This window comes from Parasteatoda tepidariorum, chromosome 6 (assembly GCF_982258835.1).
Source record: "Parasteatoda tepidariorum strain Cologne lab strain chromosome 6, Ptep-v5.0, whole genome shotgun sequence".
Taxonomy (NCBI): Eukaryota; Metazoa; Arthropoda; class Arachnida; order Araneae; family Theridiidae; genus Parasteatoda; species Parasteatoda tepidariorum.
The window spans coordinates 689981-697039 of record NC_141760.1 but is presented as its reverse complement, the minus strand read 5'-3'; the positions used below and the strand labels follow the sequence as shown (position 1 = coordinate 697039).

The 7059-nt window shown below is 30.6% G+C and overlaps 1 long non-coding RNA gene across 1 annotated transcript; it reads right to left on the bottom strand.

Annotated features, from left to right (window-relative positions):
- Positions 1 to 959: 959 nt before the first annotated feature.
- Positions 960 to 5329, bottom strand: LOC147807433 (uncharacterized). Its single transcript, XR_015434482.1, has 3 exons — positions 4479 to 5329; positions 1869 to 2018; positions 960 to 1083 (listed from the first exon to the last, which is right to left on the bottom strand). It is a non-coding gene; the product is annotated as an uncharacterized LOC147807433 (long non-coding RNA).
- Between the last annotated feature and the right edge of the window lie 1730 nt (positions 5330 to 7059).

Genomic DNA, 7059 nt, shown 5'->3' with positions numbered 1-7059 from the left:
CAGGTGTATGTTGTTCGACCTCAGGTAATTATTTTTCAACCTCAGGTATCTAATTTTATGCTTGTAGAGGTATATATTTTTCAACCTGAGGCATGTCATTTTACTCTTCAGGTTATTTCAAATCTACCTCAGGTGTAATTTTTGATAGTTGGAAAGGTGATTTTTTACTAACGTAAGGTGTATTATTTTTCACCTCAAATATAAGTTTTTATGCTTGTAAAGGAAACTTTTTTAATCAAACTAAAATATGCCATTTTTCCCTTCAGGTTATATTTTTTTATGCTAATGCTGGTAATTAAATATAATTAAAATGTTTCTCCTTAGACTGCTAATTTTTAACCTAAAATATATATCTTTTCACTTGTAGAGGTATTTATCACTCTGATGGAGTTTTTAATGTTACACATTAGGTGGTAATTACTTATTAACTTTTTACGGTCTGTCTTAATTTTCACTGCTAATCCTGATGCTAAGAAACTATTTTCTAAACACATAGGCGGAATACGGATGAATCTTTCTTTCGAAAGAATTTTCGACTGATTTCCATGTATTGTGTGAAGAAAAGTAAAATGCAATGCAAAGAATATATCTTCCTTTAATTTTGAAATACAACCCATTGGAATGTATTCTTCCTCACACAATTCAAAATAGGAATTTTCACTTAACGCCTTTAATTTATAGTTTGTGAACCTTGTGCTAATTTGCAATTAAATAGTTCATAAAATTTATTAATCTTGAATTAACATGTAGAGTTGAATAATGTTAAGTATGCTGACTCATAAACCTTAAAAGAACATTTCAAATGTTTCTGTAATTTTAATAATTTCAATTAAACTATCGTGAAAAGAGGATACATTTGTTTCAGAAAAATGTGGGAACTCATTTATATAGAACAGATGTTAAAGGCGCTAATTTTTTGTAAAAGCGAAATAACAGCAAATTTAAATAATTTAGCCAGCTTACAAATAAAAACTTTTATTAACAAAAAAAAATTAATTTTTCGTTCAAGAAATCAAAATTCTTGACAATTACTCTGCTTCTTCTGCAAGTTTGCTGTGCTTACGTTATTTGGAGCATTGGAACCTATAAATAAAAAATTTGAATTAGCGAGAGTCATATTTACATTGATAATGACAAATTTTAAAAGATTAGAATAATATTTTAAAGCTTATTTCGTTGCATAAATCACCTTTTATTATTATTTCTATTCAATTTTGAATAAATAAATGGTTTCTTTAGTAACAGCAGATGAATAATAATAATGACCTGCAAAACTCTCCTCCCAGTATATTTCAATTCTTTATTTTGACTGTTTAAACATATCACTTAAAAAAGCTAATTTTTCTATAAGATGCATACAAAAACTGCTGTAGAAATAACACGCTTATTGAAATTCTTAATTTTCCAATAATTCAACCGACCATTTTTAATTATGGATTGTTATGCTGATATTTAAATTTTTTTCTCAGCAAATTTTGAATAAATTCAATTACACTGGCCTGCTTGTTTAAATTTTTAGTCCAATTTCGCAAAAGAAATTGTACTAAAACCAATTCTCAATGCTGCTGATTCCGAAAATAATTGTCTATCACGTAAGGTTTTTAAAAACAAAAGGTCATTTTCAACCTTTTATTTAATGTGATCAAGAATCAATCATCTTTTAATAAAAGAATGTAGAACATCAATGTTTTGTGTTTTTCATGCCCCATCGAAATAAAAGCAACATTAAGTTTATATGTTTACTTGCCTGAGGGAATAATTTAAGATAATGCTATAAAATAATGTTTTCAAAAATCAAAGATCATGCAAACTTTATCAGTAATTTTTTAGGTGAAAAGATTTCATTGAATCAAAGGAGAATAATTTACTTGTCTTTTTTCTTTTTGGTGTATATTTAGAGTTACTCCCAGGGGAAGGCTCTCCAGTTACTAGTCTCCACTTCCTCCTAGCTGCAGAGCACGTATTATTGACAGCCTTATTCAAACCTTGAAATTCTGGATGCCATTTACGGAGCAGCTCTGTAAAAGTTGCATGTTCAAGTTGAGTAAAATCAAGTTATATAAAAGTTGCATAGCAAGTTTCATTTGGAAATTTTCAGATGAGATTTTTTTTTAAGAAATTGAAGGAAATTGAAATATATATTTATATAACTTTGATAAGTTACTAATGTTGACAACAAAAATCCAGAGTCAATAATACTTTTAAACTTTTTTAACTACAATATAAGCAGATTAAGTATAGGTTCACCAAAATGATTTTAATATTTAATTGAAATAATAAAATTATTTTTTTGGAATAGCTGTCTCAGTAAATTTGTTTTATACAATATTCTTTGTGGATTAAAGATAAAAACTATTTTATTAGAGCACACTATTTATACAAAAAGTTTTCATGTTCTTTTAGTCTCTTTACGAGTCTTCACGAGTCTTATTAAAAATAAATTGAAAATCATTCCAAAATATTAAACTGCATCATGTTGATCTAGAATAATATTCAAGATTTTGCCTTAGCGGACTAAAAACTAAAATAAAACTAAACACAGTGGCGCGACAGCCCATAGAGGGCCAAGGTCTACTGTGCCCAATTCAGTTTTCTTGACCTTGGGCTCTGGGATGCAGGAGCAGATGTTCCGGTTAGGTGGTCAGCCGAACGCGGAACCCCCAGTGTTTAGTTCCCAAGCATGCTTGGTACTCATTTATCGACCCACTGAAGGGATGAAAGGCTGAGTCAACCTTGCCCGGCCCAAGGATCGAACCCAGGACCTGTGGCACGGAAGAGCGGGGCGTTGCCTTAGTGGACTAAACGGACAAAAAGTTTGAATTTTGCACGAGAATTTTTTAAGTGGATGCCAGTTTTCCTTTACCTACAGTTGCCTTTTTGCTAACTAACTTCAGATATTATTTAATAGGTGATACACATACAAATACTTTTAAGATACTCAACTAAACCAAGCTTATGTATAAAAGGGCAAGTAAACTTAAACTAGGCTGCATTAATTTCTTCGTAAAAATTTTAGTAACTTGTACTTGTCAGAATTCAATATGCTGTTGCTGGAATTATTATGGTGTTATTGAAGAAATGATTTCTGGTGAAAAGATGCGTTCTCTTAATCTTAATTTTAATGTTGAACTAAGCCATATTACACAAGTAACTAATTCTGGCAACTTTAACTTAATTCCTGTGACAAATATATCTTCTGTTTGTATTTCCATCCAGTGCGATGACACTGGAAACATTTATTTTGCTAATGTGGTGAACAATCTAGAATTAGAATAACTTTTTTCTCTCTAGAGGCAATGTATATGTAAGTTCAGTAATCCCCGCTTATATATAATGTAATCGCTGCTAATATCAATCACTTATTATTACCGAAATTATTCGGTTCTGATTTTTTTTCATTGATATTATAGTTTTCTGTGATCCTTACATAATTTAATGTTATTAGAATTTAATTTTCAAAATTCTTTATTTATTAGCGTTATATTTTTATTTACTCTGCACATTTAAAAATAAAAAAAATTCTTTTCTTTCTCTGCGATAATGTTAGAATTTCCAATTTCTCATCATTTCTGGAGTTTAAAAACAAAATATTTTTCAGATTATGAAAATTTATGAAGTTTGCTTTATTAATTTGTGAGGGGGGTTAAAAAAATTAGTTCACTAAAATTAGCTTGAATCTTATCTCATATTACATATATTTTTATTAAAAAAAAATTTCAGATTTTATTAGGAATTCTCATATATTTTTTAATGAAATTTGTTGATTTGATATGGTAAACTTGTTTCCTACCTTAGAATCACCTGTTAATAGTAAACATTAATTTAAAAAAATTAATATTTACTTCGAAAAACAGGATTGTTTTTTTTCTTCATGTTTGTAAATATATATTTTTATGAAAATGCAACTTTTGAAGAAATATTAAAATTTTTGTGTGATGTATTTACCCTGATTGCAATTTTTATTGTATATGTTTATTTTATTAGTTAAATATGTATGTTAGATTTTAGCTGAAGGCAACAAATATGCATTTCGTTCCTTACAATAGTATTGTTTATTTGTTTTATTACCTGCAATATATAGAAACTGTTAACTTTCAATTTTCAGTGATTTATTTATAAGAGAAATTATGAACCTTTTACTCAATCAGCTTGCATACTGCTACGTTAAAACATATACATTTAAGCAAAACAAAAAGAATAGTTATATTTGAATAAATTACAAACAATAAAATATACTGTGCGTAACCTGCTGTAACGATTCACCAGTAACGTTACCCTAAACAGCGACGAGAAATATTTAGATTGATCTGTCTTATTGCTAAGCCTACAACAATAGCCTCAAAGAATATCCTCCGACTTAAATAATGTAAGATCAGGACGCGTCTTTAAAACAAAAATAATGAAATTTAAGTTTGAAAGTTGAGGCATATTTGATTAAAAGTGACAAAGCTAAATTAATAAATGTCAAGCACACTTACCGAATTTTAAAGAAACTTTCGATTGTAAACACACACGCCATTTGCCGGCTAGCACGGAACTCTGGGAAGTGAGCTAGTTGATATGAAGTGTACTTTAAACAACCTTAAAACAACCTTAGGTATAAATAAAATGACTTCATACATCTCAATAAAGACCTCACTCTCTTTAGTTGAAAAAAATTATATTTTTTATACCTCGTAAATACCTCTTTTGTTACAAGTGTAAAAAAAACAACCTGGTGAACCTTAAAAACTGCCTCATGATTCTGGTTGATATGAAGTGAATTTTAAACAACCTCAAAATAAGCTTAGGTATAAATAAAAGGACTTCATATACCTCAATAAATATCTCACTCTCGTTAGTTGAAATAAGGTCAATTTTTTTATACCTCAAAAATACCTCTTTTATTACAAGTATCAGAAAATCAACTTGATATACCTTAAAAATCACCTTATCAGTCTGGTTGATTTGAAGTGAATTTAAAACAACCTCAAAATAAGCTTAGGTATAAATAAAATGACTTCATATACCTCAATAAATATCTCACTCTTTTTAGTTGAAATAAGGTAAAAAATTTTACACCTCAAAAATACCTCTTTTGTTACAAATGTAAGAAAATAAACCTGGTATACCTTAAAAATCACCTTATCAGTCTGGATGATTTGAAGTGAATTTTAAACAACCTCAAAACAAGCTGAAGTATATATAAATCAACCTCGTACACCTTAATTACAACCTTTACGAGGTATAATTTTTATTTCTGTTTTCTCTGCAACCTTAAATATACCTCAAATATACCTCAAAACAACCTTAATACCTCAAAAATACCTCAAATCAACCTTAAATATACCTTAAATTTTCATAAGGGAAGTTAAAATTTGTAATTGCAGGATTAAGTTGATGTAAACTGACAGAGCCATTTGGAAAATATTTGGATTGAAATTGAGAATTCTGAGTGCAAAACGTATGCTCAGTTACAAGAATTGTTTGCTTCCTCTATTTTTATTTTTATCTTTAACTGTTTTCCTGATTTTCAACGAATCCTTAAAAACTGTCTGCAGGACACTCTGTAGTTATTGTCTCTTCTAATTTGCAAATTTATGCTAGCTACGAAGTATATACAAACTAAACATTTGTTTTTATCGTCTTCGCAAGCATACAGTACTTGCGTAAACCTTATTACTTTCAGATAAACAATCGGAAAAAGTTATTACAACTCCACAAACAAATAACACTTTCCATTAATTTGTGTCCATTTCTTTTTTCCCAGTCATCCATCTGAATCGGCGGCAATAGCATTACAGCACTCACAATTTCATCCTATATTTTTGGACCCGATATGAAGGTTTCCCTACAAGGGTATCGTAGATGGGGGGGGGGAAATGACCATCAATTTCCCCTTAGCCTTAAGGAAGGAGGGAGATAAGTAGGACTGACATCGCTGATTATTGGACAATAGACAAGGAATGAGGTCCGAGGCACAAAAGAAAATATTTAGACATCCGGATAGAGGAATAACCCTGTTCCGTCAGATAGTTTTCTTCTATATTGACTCATCAAGTTGACTTATTTCGTGAAGGGCGCTGCCTTGATTAATATTTTTGCTGCCACTGGTACAACTGCAATAATACAAAGATGTGTTATTTTTTTGTTTTTGTTTGTAGCAGTAATAAAGCGCACGATATTTGTTTCTGTTGTGGAAAGATTCTGTTTGATTCGTTCACCTTTGGCAGCATGATGATTTATCAGATCTTTATTACTTCGCACTTTATTGAGATCTTATTTTCTTTCATGAAAAACAAATTTCCTAAATCTATAAAACTCTCATTAGGGCTAATCTTAATGCATGATTTAGAAAGTTGGCCTCTAATTAAGAATAAAAAACAAAAAACAGCAGTTTTTGAAAGAACGGTTCTCGAATGCATCCTTGTCAGTGGAAAAGAAAATGGGCTATGACGTAAACGTTTTAACTCCAAAATTTAATAACCAGAAAGAGGAAGGACAAAACAACGATGGCTCAATACTGTGGAATAAGATTTCAAAGAGATTTAGGTGAATAACTGGCAGGTAAAAAAATAAGCTGTTCTAGCGGAATCCTCAACAGAAGGCCTTGTCCCACGCTGGGCTGTCATGCAAAATATGAGAATGAATCTTCTTTATAATCAAAATATTTCCGAGATGGCCCATGGGAAAAGAAAGCACATGGTGGATTCTGGTAGCGTGGAATGTATAGGGAGCTCCTCAATACTATTAAAAAAGAGTGTTACTTGATGGTGATTTGGGGTCTTATTGGATAAATTCTTATCCATGAGCAATAGAAAGTTTTTGCTCATCAGAGGATTAGCCGTACTATTTTAGTAAAGGTTCTTGCTCTGATAAAGTATGAGGTATGAGACAATCTTCTTGCTTTGAGAAGTAAGGATGCTATAATAAAGTCTTCTTGCTATGATGAGGTATGAGCGTTTTTGCTATGATCAGGGCTAAAGAGTGAATATAAGGATTAGATCACTCCTATGAAGTGACTCGTGCCGCTTTTGATCTCAGTCTGTGACGTCACGGCGCAAAACAAACTTCTCCCTT